The sequence below is a fragment of the Salvelinus namaycush genome, chromosome 11, assembly GCF_016432855.1.
Source record: "Salvelinus namaycush isolate Seneca chromosome 11, SaNama_1.0, whole genome shotgun sequence".
Lineage (NCBI taxonomy): Eukaryota > Metazoa > Chordata > Actinopteri > Salmoniformes > Salmonidae > Salvelinus > Salvelinus namaycush.
This window is the reverse complement of record NC_052317.1, coordinates 16239934-16264624: the sequence shown is the minus strand read 5'-3', so window position 1 is coordinate 16264624 and position 24691 is coordinate 16239934. Positions and strand designations below refer to the sequence as shown.

At 42.5% G+C, this 24691-nt stretch overlaps 1 protein-coding gene across 1 annotated transcript in view; it reads left to right on the top strand.

Moving 5' to 3' along the window:
* LOC120055864 (partitioning defective 3 homolog) overlaps positions 1-24691 on the top strand; it is a 248842-nt gene that overhangs the window by 25555 nt on the left and 198596 nt on the right. The gene's annotated exons all lie outside the window — the stretch shown is intronic.

Here is a 24691-nt window from a genome sequence, read left to right as displayed (position 1 = left end):
CTATTGTTTGTACAGATGAACGTGGTACCTTCAGGCGTTTGGAAATTGCTCCCAATGATGAACCAGACCTGTGGAGGTCTACAATTTTTTTTATGATGTCTTGGCTGATTTTTTTTTGTTTTCCCATGACGTCAAGCAAAGAGGCACTGAGTTTGAAGGTAGGCCTTGAAATACATCCACAGGTACACCTCCAATTGACTCGAATGATGTCAATTAGCCTATCAGAAGCTTCTAAAGCCATGACTAATTTTCTGGAATTTTCCAAGCTGTTTAAAGGCACAGTCAACTTAGTGTATGTATACTTCCGACTTCAACTATCTATATATATTAGACTTAGATCCTTTCAGTATCTACACCCTAAGCCTCTGAAGATCAGTGCTTGCTCAACAGTAATGCTTCCTTACCTGTCCCTGACTAGGCTCGAACCAGGGATCATTTGGCTCGCCACGTACATGACCGCGTACTTTTGCCAATCATGACATTTCAAGTTTGGAGTGAGGTTATGTGTCTAACTCTGTTACACCAGGACTGATGAGTAAGCAAGAAGGATAATCTGAAGCAAGGCTGGACCCAGCTGTCAGTCAGTGACTGTTGTGTTTGGCTGCTTGTCCAGACCTGTCTGTTTGTACGTCTGTTTCTACATGCTCCAGTCAGTCCCTCCTAACAGTATGTTGACACCTGGATCCACACCTTGGCGCTCATATTCAAAGGCTTGAGAGCAAAAGCAAGTTTATGTTATGTTGTCGTACCCCCTTCTGCAGGGAGGGAAGGCCTCAGTTCTCTGACACGGTACAGCTGCTAATATAGGGTTATTGTTTTGGCAAGTCTGCTTCCTGTTATTTTAGGGCATGTGTCATAAACATGTCAGTTAATATTCACTTGACCATAATGTACACTGAACGGTAGTTATGGGTAGAGCGTTGAACTGAATGTAAAGGCTACAAAGTAAACCTATTATTAACATGGTTTCAGTTGATGACAAACCATTTTATTTTAGCATGCTCAGGCTGATGTTCCTGTAGAATTGCCTTGAACTGAATGTAGGCTGAATGATGGGAAGTTAGGTTTAACTATTTTTGTTAGTATAGCCTATTTCTAGCTTGGTATGATATAAGAATGTGATGTGCGTGACAGCCAGCATTCTCTGCATTGACCGACTGTTCTACTTTTTCACAAATCCTCTCACCAATTGTGCATCCCAAATGGCACCCTATTCCCTATGTAGTGCACTACATTTGACTAGAGCCCATATGGCTCTGGTCAAAGGTAATTCTCTCTCTCTCTCTATATATATATTGATATAGATATTGATTTGACCTTTTACTAGGCAGGTCAATTAAAGGGATACTTCCCTTTATCTACTTCCTGAGTCAGATGAACTTGTGAATAACATTTTTATGTCTCTGCGTGCAGGTTGTAGAAAGTTACTAACTAGCAGCATTGCAATTGCTAACTAGCGTGAGCACATTGACTGGAATTCTATCATAACTACTAGCATGCTAGTAGATACCATAGACTCCCAGTCATTGCGCTAACGCTAGTTAGCGTTGGCTCGTGAAACTACCTCTGACTTATTTACAATGACGGCCTGGCAATATAGGGCTACGCATATAGGGAATAGGGTACTTTTGGAAAGCGTACAATATAGCTACATCATCTGGTAATAATGTACTTATTGTGTTTGAAGATGGTGGGCGTCACAATTCGGGAATAGGGTGCCAATTGGGACATACACATTGATTCTGACCTGAATCAACATACAGTATAAAAGGCTCCCGTCCGTCCGTCAGCAGTGTTAAGGAGGCGGAAGCGCTACGTTGTTGGTATATGGCAAGGTTCCCCAACTCACGGTCCGTGGGCTGAATTTGGCCTGCGGGGGTTTTTTATTTGCTCCCCGCAAGTGTTCTAAGGAACAACAACAAAATATAATATTTTCTTTAATATTTGTTGTTGGTCATACGACTGTAAAAACACCAGAAAATCGTCTCCCAAGGGATTTTTAATTTAAGGAATCTGTTCCCATGTGTTCACACACATAGTAGAGCGACGTGATCGTATTCAAATTAAAGCAAGGTTTGAAATTATTATTTTAGTCATATATTTTTGGGCCCCCGACCATCCGCACAAGAGAACTTGTTGATGATCCCTGGTAAATGGACTGTCTGTCAGCAGCATCAAATAACACAATATGCCCTATATAGTACACTACTTTTGACCAGAGCCCTATGTAGGGAATACGATTTCCATTTGGGACGTAGGCTCTCATTTGGGACGCAGGCTCTTTCTCAGTGGTAGGATTTTTTTCTCTGTGTTTATCACAGCAAAATATCTCAAGCTTACTCATACTATGAAACAAATGATCTTAGATTTATTTTTTGTGCCACTTTCATTATAAGTTAGATGTTGATCATTTTTGAGTTTGCATACATGGAAATGAAAAGCCTATGGACATAGCTGTGCTTTCAGCCTCAGCTGCAATCCAAGAACTGGTTTGAGGAACTTTTGTGTTTTTTTGTCTCTTCCTATTTTGGGGAGTGGCACCATGTATTCCCCTGTTTCAGTCCTGTTGTGTTGACTCTGTTTTGTTTGAGGGGAATAGATTAAACAGTGAGTTCATCAGATACACGCCCGGAGTGCTTTTGGCTCATCTCTCTTAACTGGAGGGAGGAGAGGAGGAACCAATGGTTGTGTCCCAAATGGCACCGATTCCCTATATAGTGGACTACTTTTGGCTAGCCCTATAGACCCTGGTCAAAAGTAGTGCACTATAAAGGGAATACGGTGCCCTTTGGGACAAAGCCCAAGCCTCTTCATAATCAGCTCAACACAAGTTAAATGACACCAGCTGTGCTCCGGGGTGGGGCGCCTCTGTTCTATTCTCTAGTCCTGTGTGTCCCAAATGACACCTTATTCCCTGTTCAGTGTACTACTTTTTAACAGAACCCTATGGCCCCTGATCAAAAGTAGTGCACTATATAGGGAATAGGGTTTTATTTTAGTGACACAATCCTGTTGTCCCCGCATCCACCTCCCTGAGGAGCAGAGAGAAGGAAGCAACATTTCTTCATTAAGCTCTGGCTCACCCTCAGATTGGCCAGTCTGGAGACTCCCAGAGGCCTTCATGAACCTGAGGCCCATAGTGATGGTGATGTCACCAATGTGTCCCCAGCTTGGCCACTACACTGGGGGCCATGTCAAGGCAAGGACATAGGCTGTGTCCCAAATGGCACCCAATACCTAATGAAGTGCTCTATGGGCCCTGGTAAAAAGTAGTGCATCAAAAAGGGTATAGGTTGCTATTTGCGACGTAAACAAGGACACAGTCTGGGATATGTCACTAGTTGGACAACAAAGGCCAGAAGGCATTCATCTTCTTCACTCACTGTGTCCATTGCAAGTTGGCTGTACTTGTCTCGAAGGAAAAGATGGCCAAGTTCAACGTTGAGTCCAGTGGTTTGAGTGTCTATTTAAGGTATTTTATTATGAGGCGGTGTTGCAGTTACACATTGACTGCAGCTGTACTTTAATCTAGTTTCTAGATCCTATCGAGAGAAGGCATTTCAAATTTTACTGCACTCACACTGTAATTATTTCAAAGATCTCTTTTACAGGACTATTCAGATCTCTGGCACTGTATTAGATTCCTGTAATGATGATTAACTAAAGCTGTCACCCTGTAGATTTAAACACTTCTAAGGCGTTTCTGATGCTTGCACATATGAAGAGATTATCTTGGTGCGGTATCTCTGACCACTAAACACGCGGGGTCAGGGGATCTGCTGGCCTTCGCGCAAACACCAGCGAGTGACCGATGGATATTCTCTTCACATACCTCTGGGACACTGAGTGTGCTCTTCAAATGGCACCATACTCCCTAAATAGTGCACTGCGTTTGACCAGCACCCATAAAGATGTATAGGGAGTAGGGTGCCATGTGGGACAGACTCTAACCACCTGAAGATTGTCAGCCAAGATCAGATCAGTCATTGTGAAGTGACAGTCTTATAAAATATGACAGGAACTCATCTTCTTCTACTTGATGACTGAGGTGAAAGAATCCAGGATGAAACCTGAAGAGGTTCGGAGTGAATAATGAAACGGCACAGGGTCGGAACTAAATCCATCCAACTCCGGTCTTTCAAGGCTTTGAGCTGCTGCCTCTTGATCCTCACTTTGTTGAAGGTCTATAAATTGAATCCAGTTCATTTGATCTCCCAGCCAGCTGTTCACATTCAGATATTCTGTGTGTTCGTTTGTGCGTGCGTGTGTTCACTTTTCTCCGCACCTGCTATCTGTCTACTCAGCTCTGCTCTAACTTCCTGACATTCTTCCCCATCACTTTCATTTCTTTGTAGTCTGTACCTTCAGTCAGTCTTTCAGGTAATGTGTTTTTCTTCTTTGGTTCATCTACTGAAAAAATATATATAAATGCAACATGCTAAAATTAACGATTTTACCGAGTTACAGTTCATATAAGCAAATCAGTCAATTGAAATAAATTATGATTTTTCAATGCCGGTACTGATTATTGAAAGACCCAACAAAGCCGATACGGCTGATTTTTATGTATATATATATTTGTAATAATGACAATTAAAACAATACTGAATAAACACTTTAATTTTAACTTAATATAATACATAAATAACATCTATTTACTCTCAAATAAATAATGAAACATGCTCAATTTGGTTTAAATAATGCAAAAACACAGTGTTGGAGAAGAAAGTAAAAGTGCAATATGTGCCATATTGAGGAGAAAAAAAGCTAACTTTTAAGTTTCTTGCTCAGAACATGAGAACATATGAAAGCTGGTGGTTCAATATTCCCAGTTAAGAAGTTTTAGGTTGTAATTATTATAGGAATTATGACGCATCGACTATTTCTCTCTCTACCATTTGTATTTCATATACCATTGACTATTGGATGTTCTAATAGGCACTATAGTATTGCCAGCCTAAGCTCAGGAGTTGATGGGCTTGAAGTCATAAACAGAGCTGTGTTTCAAACATTGCTAAGAGCTGCTGGCAAACTCAGTCAAGTTTGAATGAATGCTTACGAGCCTCCTGCCGCCTACCACCGCTCAGTCAGACTGCTCTATCAAATATAAAATCATAGACTTAATTATAACATAAGAAACACAGAAATATGAGCCTTTGGTCATTAATATGGTCAAATCCGGAAACTCGTTTCGAAAACAGAACGTTTATTCTTTCAGTGAAATACGGAACTGTTCCGTATTTTATCTAACGGGTGGCAACCCTAAGTCTAAATATTGCTGTTACATTGCACAACCTTCAATGTTAGGTCATAATTATGTAAAATTCTGGCAAATTAGTTTGCAACGAGCCAGGCGGCCCGAACTGTTGCATATACCCTGACTTTGTGTGCAATGAACGCAAGAGAAGTGACACAATTTCCCTAGTTAATATTGCCTGCTAGCATGAATTTATTTTAACTAAATATGCAGGTTTAAAAGATATATACCTCTGTTTATCGATTTTAAGAAAGGCATTGATGTTTATGGTTAGGTACATTCGTGCAACGATTGTGCTTTTGTTAAATCACCCGTTTGGTGAAGTAGGTTGTGAAATTAACAGGCACCGCATCGATTATATGCAACGCAGGACAAGCTAGTTAACCTAGTAATATCATCAACCATGTGTAGTTAACTAGTGATTATGTGAAGATTGTTTTTTATAAGATAAGTTTAATGCTAGCTAGCAATTTACCTTGGCTCCTTGCTGCACTTGCGTAACAGTTTCCTCGGGGAATGCAATGTAATCAGCCATAATCGGTGTCCAAAAATACCGATTGTTATGAAAACTTGAAATCGGCCCTAATTAATCGGCCATGCCGATTTAATCGGTCGACCTCTACTCTGTAGCGCCTTGTGGTCGGATGCTAAGCAGTTGTCATATCAAGTGGTGATGCAGCCAGTCGAGATGCTCTCAGTGGTGCAGCTGTAGAACTATTTCAGGATCTGAGGACCCATGCCAAATCTTTTCAACCTCCTGAGGGGGAAGAGGCATTGTCATGCCCTCTTCACGAGTGTGTGTGTGTGTGTGTGTGTGTGTGTGTGTGTGTGTGTGTGTGTGTGTGTGTGTGTGTGTGTGTGTGTGTGTGTGTGTGTGTGTGTGTGTGTGTGTGTGTGTGTGTGTGTGTGTGTGTGGACCATAATAGATCTTTAGTGATGTGGACACTGAGGAACTTGAATCTCTCGACCCACTACAGCCCTGTCAATGTGAATATGAGCGTGTTTGACCTTCCGTTTTCTGAAGTCCACGATCAGGTCACTGTAAAGTATACTTGACTACAGCAGAGCACAGTAATGTAGGTATGTAAAGTACATTACATCACAGCACAGTAGAGTACATGAATGTAGATATGTACAATATACTGTACTCTACTGTAGTGTGCTGTACTGAAAGCTGCTCTACTGTATTATACTTTACTGTACTCTTATCTTTGTTTTGACACCTAATTTGACATGCTCCTTTAAACTTCACATGTTGGTGTTCATGGACCCTTTCAGATGCCCTTGGCCTAAATTACAGATTCTTATTTTTTTGAAGAATTTTCTGTGTTCTCCGCACTCTAGTCTAGACCCAACACACTTAAGCATGCCGTTCTGGAAGAGCCATCTTAATTTCCAGTTGATCATATCTTTGTCCGTTCTTCTCTCTGCTTTTTACGCTGGGCAGACTGTGAGCTCTGCTCCCCTGTTGCTAGTCACGAGGTCAGTCCAGTCGTCGTCGATGACCACACCCCCCCGAGGATCATGTTCCCTGTTGAACTCCACATGACTGAATTCATGAAGTGTGTGAGGACCGAGGAGTGCCCCAGCAAATGGCCTCCCTGGGTGCATCCCAAATGGCACCCTATTCCCTATATGAATCCCCGTTGAAATAAAGGTTAAATAAATATAGTGCACTTGGGCCCATAAGGCTCTGGTCAAAAGTAATACACTATATATAGGGAATAGGGTGCCATTTGGGACGTAGCCTAGTTCTGCCGCTTGTCTCTACAATCTCATGCTAGGACATGTCCCCTAGCCAAACAGGTCTCCAGACAGACAAATGGACCCATATAGACGTGATATCGTAATGATATTATTCATTCAGAATAGCCTAATCCCCTCGACAAAAGACTGACTTTAAAGAAATAAGGATTTGTTTAAGGTAACACTAGAGCACTCCCAAGTCTCCTCTTGTTTGGACTTCCTCTCCATTCTGTTAGGTTAATTAATAGGGATGCACGATATATTGGTGAACAAATCGGAATTGGACGATATTAGCTAAAAATGCCAACATCGTTATCGGCCCGATGTCTAGTTTAACGCCGATATGCAAAACCGATGTCAAAGCTGACGTGCATATCTATGTAACGTAGGAACATGACGTAATGACGCCACGTAAAATGTGGCGCTACACATGCAACACAGCATTCCTAACCTAGCCCACAACGTCTGCTGTGTGGATCAAGCAGTCAACAAGTTGAGCAGTCATTTGAAAGAGGCAGAACATTTCAGCGAGACAACTCAAAGGCGAAATCCATTAACGCCAAGATAATGGAATTCATTGCCCTTGACAATCAATCGTTCTCTGTCGTGGGTGATGTTGGCTTTTGCGACTGGTCGAGCACCGGTACACACTACCAAGTGTGCTATTTTTCAAATGTTGCCCTACCGGAGTTACACAATAATAGCGTCACTGCTATTAGCTTCACGACATACTATGGAGCGCCGTTTGGGTCTTTGCGTGTCAAAGGAGATACACGTCAAATAACACAGTACTATTATAACATGTTGTGTGTTCTGAATTTGCACGTGCAAGCTGTTTACAATACTTCTTTGGTAATAAAGCATTATTTGTTCGACCGCAACTTCTGGGGTAGCTAGTTTTAGCTTGGTACCTAGCTAGCACCAAACTGCAGTCATTTTCATTATTCTTAGCAATGGTTTAGGAATCCTTGTGAGTCAGTATTAGCTAGGCTGCCACTTGTTGTTCGCCTATTGAAATTGAACTTCAGTTCATGAAAATAAATAGCTAGCCAGCTACTTAACCCTGTGCCCAAAGCTAACATTATAAGAAGCCAGATAACTTCATCTGGCTAGTGAGGCTCGACCGGACCGGGTTATGTGTTGTGAAGCTAGCCACAATAAAGATTAGGCACAGTAGTGGAATTTGCGGTTTGCCTTGAAAATTAAAGTACCTCTTTAAAAGTGATGGCAGAAGGTTACAATTGGTGGAATCATGCCATATTTAGACTAGATAATGTTAAACAAGGTTGGAATGTGAAGCAATGAAATGGGGTATTAGCCTACTCGGTGACACCCACAGAGTACAACTGTGAATAGTTTACGCAAATATTAGTGTTGTAGCTCTTATCGCGGGACTGTGACTGTGTGAAATCACTTCCCCAGTCAGCCTATTGTGTGCGTTGACATTAATATTGCACTGTACAGCTTTACCTAAGATTTGGGGATCAATGAAATGGGATATCAATATACTCAATACCCAATATTCCCAACGTCCTCCTCAGAGTTATCAGACTAACGTTCTCCCTAATGTTCTCTGGGTGTGACTGAGTAGACTGAAACCCCATGTCATTGATCCACAATCCATAGGTAAGCCTGTACAGTGAAATAAGTATGCCCCCAATGCAATTCTAAAGTATAATACATCCAGTGTGATTTCTACAGATTTTTGTCAAATTGACAAATTATTGTCTTTCCTTGATTTTATATAACATTCCAACCTTGTTTAGCATGATCTATTCAATTATGGCATAATTCTACTATTTGTATTCATTTGCGTCACTGGCAATGACATAGTTTTATTTTGAAGGCTAACTGCAAAGTCCACTACTGTGGCTAATTCTCATAGTGTCTAACTTTAAAAATATATATATGTTTTTTACCTTTATTTAACTAGGCAAGTCAGTTAAGAACAAATTATTATTTACAATGACGGCCTACCGGGGAACAGTGGGTTAACTGCCTTGTTCAGGGGCAGATTTTTACCTTGTCAACTCGGAGATTTGATCCAGCAACCTTTAGGTTACTGGCCCAATGCTCTAACCACTAGGCTACTTGCCACCCATGCTTCACATAGATGGGTCCGACCATTAATAAAATAAGAACTGTCTTATAAATTAGGGTTATTTTAGATGACACCAGCTATATAGTTAGCTAGCTAACTACAGCTACTGAAATAGATTGTTGTTTTTGGGGAAGAACATTGTTTGCATCCATGAGCTAGCTAGATTTTTATTATGACCAGCACTGTAGGTGCACGAGACAACTTTACCAGCATCATAGCATACGTATCGATGAATCGTTGTGACATATGAAATACGAGTGATAGTGTAATCAATCTGTAATAACTATGTAAAAAAATGTATGACCGTGTTAAATTATTTTGTGACGTGCCGTTATATTCAGGTCCTGATTGGTCAACAAGCTTATTTGACAAGTCAAATAGTGTTATTTGACACGTATCTTTTTTGACACGCAAAAACCCAAACGGCGTTCCATTGAAGTCCTGGTTGAGAATGAAACGACTGAGCAAATGAACAACGAAACAGCACAGCAAGTAAGTGAAATAAATAGGTTTTTATTATGTTTTACTGGTAATTGGCCAGTGTGTGTGTGTGTGTGTGTGTTTGTGTGTGTGTATAACCTTTTTATTTAACTAGGCAAGTCAGGTAAGAACAAATTCTTATTTACAATGCCGGCCTACCCTGGCCAAACCCGGACTACGCTGGGCCAATTGTGCGCCGCCCTATGGTACTCCCAATCACAGCCGGATGTGATACAGCCTGGATTCGAACCAGGGACTGTAGTGACGCCTCTTGCACTGAAATGCAGTGCCTTAGACCGCTGCGTCCATGTGTGTGTGTTAACTATTTAACTACTAGAATGCTTAAAAGGGCACAAAAATTCTAAATATCGGTTATCAGTATCTTTATTTTTGGGGGGCAAGGAAAATATTGGATATCGGTATCGGTCAAAATGTCATATCGGTGCGTCACTATTAATTAACACTCTACCGTATCCCCAATTTGTGTAGTTCTGCTGGATTCATTTTAGTGTGGGAGGGGGGTGCTTTTTTCCTATTTTTATTGAACTGTCATTCAGGCTTGTGGATGTTAGGCTTAGTTCTGGGCTCAGGCAAACCCCTTTCTCAGTTCTGGGGTAGTTTTTCTTCCACTTCAAGCTTTCTTTTATTCGCCAACATCAGGCATTCTAAGTAAGGGGTAATGTTGGCAATGTGACAGCCAGTGTAACTAAAGTCCTCTGCCTGACGTATGTCTCCAAATGACCTCCCATTCCCCTCTAAAGGGTTGAGCTCTACTTGGCCCCTAAAAACCCTCATGAACTTTTACCTCCGCCCAGTACCCTACCCTGAACTGTTACTAGTCGGCTCCCACCCGGTACTCTACCCTGCACCTTAGAGACTCCTGCCCTATGTACATAGTCATTAAACACTGGTCACTTTAATAATGTTTACATACTGTTTTACCCACTTTATATGTGTATACTGTATTCTAGTCATGGCTCATCCTATATACCTACTTCTGTACACCTTTTCTATTCAAATACTGTCTATACACACCATCGTATACATACAGTGAGCTCAAAGTATTGGGACGGTGACTATTGTTTTGGCTCTGTACTCCAGCACTTTGGAATGTTACAATGATACAGCTTTAATTTGAGGATATTCTCATCCATATCTATTGAACCGTTTCCCAATTACAGCACTTTTTGTACATAGTCCCCCCATTTTAGGGGGCCGAAAGTATTGGGACAAATTCACTTGTGTATTAAAGTAGTAAAAAGTTCAATATTTAGTCCCAAGCACACAATGACTACATCAAGCTTGTGGCTCTACAAACTTGTTGGATGCATTTGCTGTTTGTTCTGGTTGTGTTTCAGATTTTGTGCCCAAAAGAAATGAATAGCAAATAATGTATTGTGTCATTTTGGGGTCACTTTTATTGTAAATAAGAATAGAATATGTTTCTAAACACTTCTATGTTAATGTGGATGCTACCATGATTACGGATAATCCTGAATGAATCAGGAATAAAGGTGAATGCGAGTTAGACGCACAAATATCATACCCCCACAAAAATGCTAACATCCCCTGCTATTGTAATGGTGAGAGGTTAGCATGTCTTGGGGGGTATGATATTTGTGCATCAGACATCATTATACACTTTAACCTCATAGTCCTTAGTATCATTTCAAATCCAAAGTGCTGGATTAAGAGCCAAAACAACCAAAAAATGTGTCACTGTCCCAAAACTTTTGGAGCTCACTGTATATATTTATATTCTGGACTCTATTTTCTTTTTTAGATTTTTCGTGTATTGCTGCACTGTTGGAGCGATGAACATAAATAAGCATTTCGCAAAATATGTGTAGGCTACCAATACAATTCTATTTGATTTGACCTTAAACAGAAATCCATCTCAAGACTACTGCTCCGTTCCCTTTTCCTTCGCTGTCAGCGAAACTCTTTCAATTTTGAACTTCTATTGTTCTGTACTTGAAAGCCGATTTGTGGGCTTGTCTTTGTATTGAAATGTACTCTGGCTTTGTCAGTCATATTTCATAACATCAATGCATTTTTTTGTTTACATGGTTGAATGGATTTCTTAGAAATGTTGCTGTGTCTATACAAGTCTGGTAATACCATACTGTGCATTTCTTGTACATGTTTCATGACTGGGTTTCCTGAAAAGCAGAAATACATGTATTTGACTGCAGGGCATTTGCTGTCTCCATACAGTTTCCACAATATGCTTTTGAATTGACTGCTTCATTTACGGCATCCAGAGGCCATTTATCTGGTCGCGTCCCTAATGGCACCCTATTCCCTATATAGTGCACTACTTTTGACATGGGCCCATATGGCTCCGATCAAAAGTAGTGCACTATATAGGGAATAGGTGTGCCATTAGGGACGGAATTCGGTTTTAAAATGAGTTTGGTTGACCCTGGTTAGTATTTAATGTTGGCTGCATCATCTTTCAGAGTAGGCTTAATGGAATGAAAATGAACAATTTGGTCTGATAATAATGTGGACTTAATTTGTGAACATTATTGTGATTAGATTTGTTCTTGTTTGCTCATTTGCTGTAATTGCTGTTCTTGCTAGTGGAAATGCCATAGACTTATATAATTGTGAAATACCAAACGCCAACATGAATTTAATACTAGAATCCCAGTTGGTGCACATGCTGCACATGGCTTACTAAAGTGTGGTTTTTTAAAAAGCCAAAGCAAAACGCTGTCGGCCTGCTTCAATTGCATCTGCGTCATTGACAACTGTAGCTGCAGAGAGAAGCGAAATGGCCAGTTTGTGAATGACGTTTGGGTTAGGGAGGGTTGTGGCTGCGTGACCTCACCTGTGACACCATCTGGCCAGCTTCTCTATTTCATTCGATGAGTGTTTGCTCTAACCTGCCTGGAGTGCCCCCCGATAAGCGGCGCTTGCCGTTTTAGGGACTATTCTCTTGGTCCCTTAAGCCAGGCAAGCTCAAAACGAGCACAAAAAGTATTTGAAATGATTTCAAATAGTATTTGAACCCAGGTCTGACCCACACCGGCTGACCTGAGCGAGAGAAAGGTGCCAGTGAGAATGAAGGCGTCTGTCCCTCCTCCCTGCTTTCCAACACCGGGTTCACTGTGTCCTCTAGTACTCTAGCGAACACCCACACTTCCTGTAGGGAGAGAGGATACTCCACTGCTCACACGCACACCGCCACCACCTCCTCCGTTGTCACATCGTGGTGATGTGAAAGGTGAGAAAAGGCCTCCGTGGTCCTCTACATGTTAAGTGGTGGGTCTTCTCCGCTGAAGTTAGGGCTCGGCGATATGGCCTTAAAATCATATCTTTTTAACAATTCAAAATTATATCTAAAAAAAAAATTAAATACGTGTTTTCTAATCTTTGTTGTAAAATTAAAGGTCAAATACAGGGCATGTTCAAAAGTCAGCAATAACCTAATGAATTCAGGGCTTGTAATTCTACCTAGGCTAAATATTAAGCCTTCCACAACCATAAGACCCACTAATAATGTAATTATATTTATCAAAATAGGTTAACCTGCTTTTTTGTTGTTTGTAATAATCACTGATCGGGCTTTCAAATCAGTCTATGAAAATGCCCTTTTGTTACAAATAATACCAGAACCATGCATAATGCACATGAACTAATAATGACTACTTCTTCTAGCAGACAATATAGAAAATGAACATAGGTCGCACACAATCTCTCAAGAACAAGCCCACCTGCCAGGATGTAGCCAGTTAATCTTTATATTTCAAGTTTACCCAACTTGGATCTATTTGCTAGTTAACAAGGCAGAACAGTTGAATTGTTATGAACACACCCATCTGTCCGTCTACAACTGTTTAACAGCATGCTAGCCTGTCCACTTTGTTCAGATGTTGAAATCAAGTGGCCGACCTTATTTCTCAGAATGAGAACGAGGTACCAATTCCTTTATAATTGGGGTTTATGCTTATTGCGGTACCGCAATGCCGCACGCCACAAACTGAGCTTTCATTTTCCAGAATCAGTGTTCATTTATACTCCCGTTTTAGTAGTGTCTGCTCTGTGTGAACTTTGAGACATAAAACAGGTATCATTAGAAAAGTTAAATTCTCCCATATTACAGTAAAATAATGTCCAATGTGTTTTGGTGTCCATATGACCGATTCTGTTGGACCAATGCAAATAGCGATTTGAAACTGCTTGTCAGAGAGGAAGAAGTGATCTCTCATATTTGTTTGTGTGTGTGTGTGTGTGTGTGTGTGTGTGTGTGTGTGTGTGTAAACAGAGGAAGAGGTGAGGCAAGGTTTCACTCTCGCCAAAATCTGTTCAAAATAAGCCCAATACGTTTCTTTGGGCTTATTTTGGATCTAACCTTGTCGCCTGCCTTCCTGCCTCTGGGACAACGACTCCCATTGTTAGGGCGGGGAGATGAGCATCTTGTCATTTATATACAGATCTCTGGTGTAAATGGGAAGGTGCACACAGCACAGGAGGAGCAAAGAAGACGAGACCAAAAAGACATAAGAACAAGCGGACATGAACGCTCATAAATACCTTGATTCTTGCCATACAGACATTTGGAATATTGCGCAGGAACATAGATCAAATTAATTTGAATGTATCGCCCTACCTGAAGTGTAACGATTCACAATGAATTGATTTAGCAGAGCCAGGTTAGTACGTCTGTGAAGGTTGAGGTGGCAGAGTGAAGGATGTTGCTACTCTCCTGTCCATCTAAAAAGCCTTTCATGTGAATTAGTTAATCAGATCCTTTTATATAGGTGGATTGAGATCAAATGGGGCAGTAGTGGTAGTGGCAGTAGAATGGGGCAGTAGACCTAATGTAGCTACTCCTCATTGCCAAGCCTCTTCCTCCAGGTTCAAGTTCAGCGACACCTCACCGGCAATATAGACCTGACCATTCCAACTTGATGTGAAACGGGATCTTTCTAAGTGCTCACCAAGTGCTCTGCGTGGCCCTAAAGATGAAGACTGGATGTTTGCTGCTTATTACTTCCAACATAATTATGGCTGTTTGTTCAATCTACAACGACAGGTTCTTTTTTTCTTATTTTTAATCTCGATTGGATCAGATATTCACAAATCCATTTAATCGGTCTCTTACATTGTTGTATGTCGAGTGTGGGACCCCTTTCCGAGACGGTGTGCTTGGCCCTGTGTGTGCCCTGCCTGCCCCTCCCCTAACGAGGAGCCGTGTGGCCAGGGGCCAGGCTGATTGCAGGGTTTAAGTGAGAGGGAGTGGAGTGGAGGGGAGTAGAGTTGGGGTGGAGGGGAATAGAGGGGCTGGCTCCTGGCTGTACGTCTTGTGAGATAATGAATCCTGTCGGAGTCTGCATCCCAAATGGCACCCTATTCCCTACATAGTAGTGCAATATATAAGGAATAGGGTGCCATTTGGGATGCTGACAGTGTCTGAGGGCTGACTGGCCTCATTGATGGAGGGAGAGAGAGAGAGAGAGAGATGGGTTGGGAAGACAGTCCTACAGCTGAGAACTAGGAACCGTCTCCACTGGCCCGTTTTGGCTGTGTTTTTGTGCCGTGTCATTGTGATTTAAGACGAGCCACATTACCGTTCCTTTTTTTACTCCCTTTCTCTGTTTTCTGAGCTCAGTGTAACGTGAGTTATTTCGGACCACGGTCTCTCTCTAACACAGCGTAACACGGGAGTAAAGAGGTCTGGGTTGTACAAGGATAAATCGTAACTAGTAAGCCCCACTGAGAAGAGTCGTACTTAAGATTCCAGTTGGGGCTTATACATTTGGAGAAATGTTAGGGACTTGACTTTAGGACTGAGGACAAAACCAGGCCTTCAGTGAGCATTGGGCATATGCTTAGACAATAGGCATATCTTATTACTGACACACACCTTCCACAATACTGTCGGATATGCGTATTACATTAACACAGAGTGGCACCCTAGTCCAAAGTGGCACCCTATTCCCTGTATAATGCACTACTTTTGACCAGGGCCCATTGGGATGCATCCAGACACACTCCACAGGACTGTTGTTGTATTTGCCCCTCTCTGCGTGTTGTAATGACACGTCTATCTGTTAGTGGCTGTCTGTTTCTCCTTCCAGATAGGCATCACGCTGCTCTAGTGACATTTTCCAATTTCCCTCTTGAGGAGTCATTGAGCTGGAATGAAAGGAGCTTTTTGTTTCTCAAACTCGCCTCACTTTGACCCTTCGAGTCAGACATGTGCTCCGTTCATGACCTTTGTGTGGTCGCCGACTCACATATAAACTTGACCTTCTTAGTTTGCTACCTTCTTGGGCCGGGACGATGCCAGTATCGCAATATTTTTTCCCGTGGCAAAAATGAAAACGCCGAAGCAGACTAAACTCTTTGGTCCTTTAAAAATCTGCTGTATGTAAAATATTGTGTGCTGTAGTTTGGAAAATAAATAAATGTGACTCTGGAAGACAATATAAGGATTAGAGGTCGACCGATTATGATTTTTCAACGCCGATACCGATACCGATTTATTGGAGGACCAAAAAATGCCGATACCGATTAATCAGACGATTTTTATTTATTTATTTGTAATAATGACAATTACAACAATACTGAATGAACACCTATTTTAACTTAATATAATACATCAATAAAATAAATTTAGCCTCAAATAAATAATGAATGTTCAATTTGGTTTAAATAATGCAAAAACAAAGTGTTGGAGAAGAAAGTACAAGTACAATATGTGCCATGTAAGAAAGCTAATGTTAAAGTTCCTTGCTCAGAACATGAGAACATATGAAAGCTGGTGGTTCCTTTTAACATGAGTCTTCAATATTCCCAGGTAAGAAGTTTTAGGTTGTAGTTCTTATAGGACTATTTCTCTCTATACCATTTGTATTTCATATACCTTTGACTATTGGATGTTCTTATAGACACTTTAGTATTGCCAGTGTAACAGTATAGCTTCCGTCCCTCTCCTCGCCCCTACCTGAGTTCGAACCAGGAACACATCGACAACAGTCACCCTCGAAGCAGCGTTACCCATGCAGAGCAAGGGGAACAACTACTCCAAGTCTCAGAGCGAGTGACATTTGAAACGCTATTATCGCGCACCCCGCTAACTAGCTAGCCATTTCACATCGGTTACACCATCCTAATCTCGGGAGTTGATGGGCTTGAAGTCATAAACAGCTCAATGCTTGAAGCATTGCGAAGAGCTGCTGGCAAAACGCACGAAAGTGCTGTTTGAATGAATGCTTATGAGCCTGCTGAATCCTACCATCACTCAGTCAGACTGCTGTATCAAATCATAGACTTAATTATAACATAATAACACACAGAAATACGAGCCGTAGGTCATTAATATGGTCGAATCCGGAAACTATCATCTCGAAAACAAAACGTTTATTCTTTCAGTGAAATACGCAACCGTTTCGTATTTATCTAACAGGTGGCATTCATAAGTCTAAATATTCCTGTTACATTGCACAACCTTCAATGTTATGTCATAATTACGTACAATTCTGGCAAATTAGTTCGCAACGAGCCAGGCGGCCCAAACTGTTGCATATACCCTGACTGCATGCAATGAACACAAGAGAAGTGACACAATTTGACCTGGTTAATATTGCCTGCTAACCTGCATTTCTTTCAGCTAAATATGCAGGTTTAAAAATATATACTTCTGTGTATTGAGTTTAAGAAAGGCATTGATGTTTATGGTTAGGTACAGTCGTGCAACGATGGTGCTTTTTCGCAAATGCGTTTTTGTTAAATCATCCCACGTTTGGCGAAGTTGGCTGTCTTTGTTAGGAAGAAATAGTCTTCACACAGTTCGCAACTAGCCAGGCGGCCCAAACTGCTGCATATACTCTGACTCTGTTGCAAGAGAAGTGACACAATTTCCCTTGTTAAAAGAAATTCAAGTTAGCAGGCAATATTAACTAAATATGCAGGTTTGAAAATATTCACTTGTGTATTGATTTTAAGAAAGGCATTGATGTTTATGGTTAGGTACACGTTGGAGCAACGACAGTCCTTTTTCGCGAATGCGCACCACATTGATTATATGCAACGCAGGACACGCTAGATAAACTAGTAATATCATCAACCATGTGTAGTTAACTAGTGATTATGATTGATTAATTCATGGATTGTTTTATATAAGATTAGTTTAATGCTAGCTAGCAACTTACTTCTTACTGCATTCGCGTAACAGGCAGGCTCCTCGTGGAGTGCAATGTAATCAGGTGGTTAGAGCACTGGACTAGTTAACCGTAAGGTTGCAAGATTGAATCCCCGAGCTGACAAGGTAAAAATCTGTCGTTCTGACCCTGAACAAGGCAGTTAACCCACCGTTCCTAGGCCGTCATTGAAAATAAGAATGTGTTCTTAACTGACTTGTCTCGTTAAATAAAGGTGTAAAAAAAAAACGGTGTCCAAAAATACCGATTTCCGATTGTTATGAAAACTTGAAATCGGCCCTAATTAATCGTCCATTCCGATTAATCAGTCGACCTCTAATAATGTTTGTTTCCAACATTAGGGCTGCTTTACTAAAGAAGTTAAATATGCTTGTTTTGTTTCCTTGCCATGATACTAACGAGTATCCTGATACTGGTATCGTCCCGACCCTACTTCTCAGCCTGGTCCCAGATCTGTTTGTGCCTCTTGCCATCTTCATTGCACATTGTCAAGCCAACCCCAAGGAGTTGGCATGATGGCACAAACAGACTTGTGCTTATTTGTCAAGGTTGATTTGTGGGTGATTTTGAGCCATGCCCCATTACATTGTTCTGATGTTGTTGATTTGGTTTTGTGCAGCTCCTTCACATCGCTTATGTGTCTGGAGGGCTCTGTTACCTTCACTCCCCTGTCCTTATGGTGTTTCTCAACCCCATTTCACACCTCGGAGGCTTTTACACTAACGAAATAGATGCAGTAAGATCTGCCCTTTCTACTGCATCAGATGTGCAACTTTTCTGTTTACACTATCCTCACATTAACCTTGGATGTGTTGTGGCCAAATCCACATTCACACTTCATGTGTGTCTGCAACTAATAGTCCCAGGGGAACCTCAGTCTACCTCACTGGCTGAGTTGGCAGCGTTCTGATCAGTTAAACAGTCAAATCAAGCAGTTAGCACAGACTGTGGTCGTAAGGGAATAGCGTGCCATTTGGAACGCAGTTTGGTGGAAGTGTCGGTTCGGAAGTAGAGTGAACGTTTCAGCCAGAGTCAACTCAACCACAGTTGTTCTCTCTCTAAACAAAAAAATACCTTGAAGAGAATTGTATTCTCATTTGCGGTCTCTCTGCTGCTTGCCTGCCAGGCTGTTCATCTTGGCTTAGTTCAGACAGGCTATGCAGTAATTTCACTATTTCTAGACCATAATCAGTTATGCTCGCTCTCTGTTGGGGTCTGGAGCCTGTCTGCATCCCCACTGGTCTAATCCCAAACTCTTCCACCCCCTATATCAGACTCCTCGGCTCCGTCCTAAATGGCAGCCTATTCCCTTTCTAACGCGCTACTGGTCGAGCAGGCTCCAAAGGGCTCCGGTCAAAAGTGGTGCACTATATATGGAAAAGGGGGGCCATTGGGGACACGCATGAAGCCCTTTCTGTTCTGCGAATGCTTTGAACGTTACAGTAGCGTTCGCATGCAGCTAGGAGAGCAGAAAGAAGCATGCAATGGGTTGTCTCTGAAATGTATTATGTTGTGACGTTGTTTGTCAGATCACTCCCCAGATAGTTGTAGCAGCATTTGTCTTCAGTTTGTCAGCTCCCACCACATTGCCTAAGTAACTTACTCTGTCCTCTCCGTCTGTCAACGCAGAGAGACTCTCCCGCCATGCATATTGCTAAATCCTAAATCTACGGTCACTTAACTACGCTCTCAGTTCCCTGCGTGTGTACGTGAGGACACGCGCTTGTGTTTCCTGCTCCCAGAAAGAGAGCGCTGCAGCGAAAGTTCTCAGGGTTATACGGAAACCTCTTGAGAGTGCTAGTCGGAGTCAGTCGTACAGTAAATGACATGCAGTAAATGACATGCAGATGAGAGGGTATGGGGGTCAGGGGGGGTAGAGGCTTAGCTTCACACGGTCCATCAGGGCTGGGCGATATGGCCAAAAAATCATATCACAATATTTTTCTCATTTTCTACGATGTGGTGGTATTTGACGGTATTTTATATTTCTGCATGACCCTAGAATGGCTACAAATGAATTCTGATTTGAAAGGGCTTTCTTCATTCTGATGGTTTGGTACTCAACCAAAACTGACAGTGAAGTATCGTTATAGACGGTATTGTAAAAATCGATACAGGTATTCGCGATGTATCGACCAGCCCTAGTCATCACCCTCCAGCCAGCCAGCCAGCCAGCCAGCCAGCCTGCTCCTTCAGTACAACACTGGTCTTTGTGCGTAATGCTCAGTGCTCAGCAGTGCATGGCGAGCGATACAGCAGCCGTCAGACTGTGTGGCCTGTCTGTGCAGTGAGGCTGAACCTCTACTGCCTGTTTGGATGGAACCCAGAGCCCATGGTGCTCTGCGTTATCCCAGGACGCATCCTCACGGAGAAGGGCTTTAAAACTAGGTCTCTGATGCAGGCTTGGAGTCAAAACAAAGACTAATCTCCTGCACCGCTCATCAGCTCTGTGCAAGTCTGGAGTCAGGCCAAAGGCAACATGCAGCCAATGAAAACTAGGGATACCAGGGGGATCCCCAGAATCAGATCGGCAGGCTTATCTATAGCATACGGAGTTATTGACCTCTCAGTGAACCCAACACACATTCCTAGAACTGTAATACATCTTTCTCTATTCTGAATCTGAACCCACCTTTCTGTAAGCATAATACTTCTTTCTGTACATTTTCAAGAGCAAGAGAGGGAGGGTGACTCCGGGCCTGTTGCTTCATAGGGTATTGATGAGGCCTGCCTGAGTTGGTTCATGGGAACAGAGCTGGAGCCTGTCAGGGATATTCCCACCTTGTTTGTGTGGAAATAAGAGCCATTTTGATTCAAGAGACAGCTGTTTTGTTTTTGTTGTTTGTGAGGGTTGATGTAGCCTCTATGGCTATGCAAGGCTAGGAGTTGGTTATTGACGTAGCCGTGTGTGTCTGTGAAGGTGGAAGTTGAGTAAGGCAATTAGCTGGGCCGTATTCACCAGTTTCCAAAGATATTAAACGAGACGTGGAAAAAAACAGCCCGGTCTGAAGTTAACCTGAACTTGCCCAGTAATTAAGGCTTGTTTCAGTTGCAAAACATCTTGATACGTGGGCTCTAATGAATATGACCCTGGTTTCCAGCCCTGCTCCATCACCAGTCCGCTACTCTCCTTGTTTACTCCAGAAGTCCACTGTGAGGTGTGGTGGTGTGATATTTACAGTAGGTTATTTTTACTCTCGGGACATGGGCCTCTAGGAATGTCTTTTACACACGGCTCTCTGCTCTCCGATATGGCTGCCACTGTTTAATTTAACCAAGCAGATCGTATCTCTTCAGCAGACTACTACACAAAACACTCGCTAAAGGCCAAATGTAAGCTTGCCTCCCCCGGGGGGAAAATAGACATGGGTCGATATTGACGGAAAATCACTGATTGATTGCCCTGGCCACAGTAGACTGTGTTTACTGTGGATCATAGATGAACTTCTCTCTCACTCTTTCTCAATCCAGTTTGTCCACTCAGTGTTTTAGGAAACAAATGGGCCACTCTGTCCCATTCCCCATTTGTGATTTGTTTGTGTACACTCAGTGTTTGCACATAATGCATTTCCTGCCCTGAGCCATGTGACCACTAAGGGAATTACTCTTTATGGCTGCACAGAGTAGTGATTTACTTTGACATGGTCCAGTCTGTCAAACTAACTGGTCATTACATTAAATCTGGAGTCCCTAGTTGCTTCATCCATTTTTTGACTTATAAATGAATGATATGTAGTCATTGATTGCTGAGGAATATAACTTATAAATGCCACATGAGCTTAGTTCAACTGTCATACCACATCAGAACCCAAAATATTTATTTTATTTTATTTCACCTTTATTTAACCAGGTAGGCTAGTTGAGAACTAGTTCTCATTTACAACTGCGACCTGGCCAAGATAAAGCACAGCAGTTCGACACATACAACAACACAGAGTTACACATGGAATAAACAAACATACAATCAATAATACAATAGAAAAATAAAAGTCTATATACAGTGAGTGCAAATGAGGTAAGATAAGGGGGGTAAGGCAATAAATAGGCCATGGTGGCGAAGTAATTACAATATAGCAATTAGACACTGGAATGGTAGATGTGCAGAAGATGAATGTGCAAGTAGAGATACTGGGGTGCAAAGGAGCAAGATAAATACATAAATACAGTATGGGGATGAGGTAGTTGGATGCAGTGATCTGTGAGCTGCTCTGACAGCTGGTGCTTAAAGTTAGTGAGGGAGATATGGGTCTCCAGCTTCAGTGATTTTTACAGTTCATTCCAGTCATTGGCAGCAGAGAACTGGAAGGAAAGGCGGCCGAAGTAGGAATTGGCTTTGGGGGTGACCAGGGAAATATACCTGCTGGAGCGCGTGGTATGGGTGGGTGCTGCTATGGTGACCAGTGAGCTGAGACAAGGCGGGGCTTTACCTAGCAGAGACTTGTAGATAACCTGTAGCCAGTGGGTTTGGCGACGAGTATGAAGCGAGGGCCAGCCAACGAGAGCGTACAGGTTGCAGTGGTGGGTAGTATATGGGGCTTTGGTGACAAAACGGATGGCACTGTGATAGACTGCATCTAATTTGCTGAGTAGAGTGTTGGAGGCTATTTTATAGATGACATCGCCGAAGTCGAGGATCGGTAGGATGGTCAGTTTTACGAGGGTATGTTTGGCAGCATGAGTGAAGGATGCTTTGTTGCGAAATAGGAAGCCGATTCTAGATTTAATTTTGGATTGGAGATGCTTAATGTGAGTCTGGAAGGAGAGTTTACAGTCTAGCCAGACACCTAGGTATTTGTAGTTGTCCACATATTCTAGGTCAGAACCGTCCAGAGTGGTGATGCTGGACGGACGGGCAGGTGCGGGCAGTGATCGGTTGAAGAGCATGCACTTAGTTTTACTTGCATTTAAGAGCAGTTGGAGGCCACGGAAGGAGAGTTGTATGGCATTGAAGCTCGTCTGGAGGTTAGTTAACAGTGTCCAAAGAAAGGCCAGAAGTATACAGAATGTAGGAATTACGTAGAGGTGGTTCAGAGAATCACCAGCAGCGAGAGCGACATCATGGATGTATACAGAGAAGAGAGTCGGCCCGAGAATTGAACCCTGTGGCACCCCCATAGAGACTGCCAGAGGTCCGGACAACAGGCCCTCCGATTTGACACACTGAACTCTATCTGAGAAGTAGTTGGTGAACCAGGCGAGGCAGTCATTTGAGAAACCAAGGCTGTTGAGTCTTCCAATAAGAATGTGGTGATTGACAGAGTCGAAAGCCTTGGCCAGGTCGATGAATACGGCTGCACAGTAATGTCTCTTATCGATGGCGGTTATGAGGTCGTTTAGGACCTTGAGCGTGGCTGAGGTGCACCCATGACCAGCTCTGAAACCAGATTGCATAGCGGAGAAGGTACGGTGGGATTCGAAATGGTCGGTAATCTGTTTGTTAACTTGGCTTTCGAAGACCTTAGAAAGGCAGGGTAGGATAGATATAGGTCCGTAGCAATTTGGGTCTAGAGTGTCTCCCCCTTTGAAGAGGGGGATGACCGCGGTAGCTTTCCAATCTTTGGGAATCTCAGACGATATGAAAGAGAGGTTGAACAGGCTAGTAATAGGGGTTGCAACAATTTCGGCTGATTTGTAGGGGTCCAGTTTTTGCAGTTCTTTAAGAACATCAGCTATCTGGATTTGGGTGAAGGAGAAATGGGGGAGGCTTGGGCGAGTTGCTGTGGGGAGTGCAGGGCTGTTGATTGGGGTAGGGGTAGCCAGGTGGAAAACATGGCCAGCCGTAGAAAAATGAAATTCTCAATTATAATGGATTTATCGGTGGTGACAGTGTTTCCTATCCTCAGTGCAGTGGGCAGCTGGGAGGAGGTGCTCTTATTCTCCATGGACTTTAGTGTCCCAGAACTGTTTTGAGTTTGTGCTGCAGGATGCAAATTTCTGCTTTAAAAAGCTAGCCTTAGCTTTCCCAACTGCCTGTGTATATAATATAAGCTTGTTATATTCTGTTTGTAAACTGCATAGCCTCTTAACATTAAAACTATCATTTTATATAATGTATAGTCAGTCCTTGCATCTATAGTTCTGTCTATGAATCTGAGAGTTGTTACATTTCTCCAGGCCCATCCCTTTTCACCTAAACACAGGCGGGGTGTCTTGTTATTGTTTAAATGAAGGATTCTGGCTTTAAGGGATCCATTTGCAGAGCAGCGCCGGTGTGAATGTGCCCTCTGCTCTCCCCTCTGTCCTGTAGTCTCTCCCTCTCTCCCTCTGACAGACTGTCATTCTCAGTGGAGAGATGGCTCCCCCTCCCCTCCACACTATCCCCATGTCGGATCTGTGAAGGGGGTGGGGGAGGAGGGCATCAAGGCCCGTAGAGCAGAATGCAGATCCAGTATCAATTTAGCTTTTTAAATCAGAATGAATAAAAGGCCGGACCTGATCCTACAGTAGACACTAGATCGTGACTCCTCTTCTGAGGCGCTTTATGAGTACAGGCCCAGGTGGCATCTCCAGGTTTCTGTCTAAATGGGATGAGTGGCATGTTTGTCAGAGTCGTAATGATCTAAATGCCGCCCAGCACCGTGTCCTCCGTTGTCCCTCACAGTCTGGGTTGAACACCATGGGGACACATCAGTTACACTTCCACCATGCAGAATATATTAACCTGCCCCTGGCAGACACCTACACTCATCAGTTTCTCTCACTATTGGTCTCTCTCCTCTCTCTCTCTCTCTCTCTCTCTCTCTGTAGGCCTATCTCTTGGTCCTTCTCTCTCCTGAGCTCTGTCTCTTTCTCTGTCTCCTCTTTTTGATGTTTACTGTCCCTCTTGTTGTTGATTCTGCTGATATATGTTGATGGTTTGAGAAGGTCCGTTCCCGTTATCTATTGTGTGGTGTTGACTGTAAATCTGCTCATAATGCTGGTCTCAGTATTGTA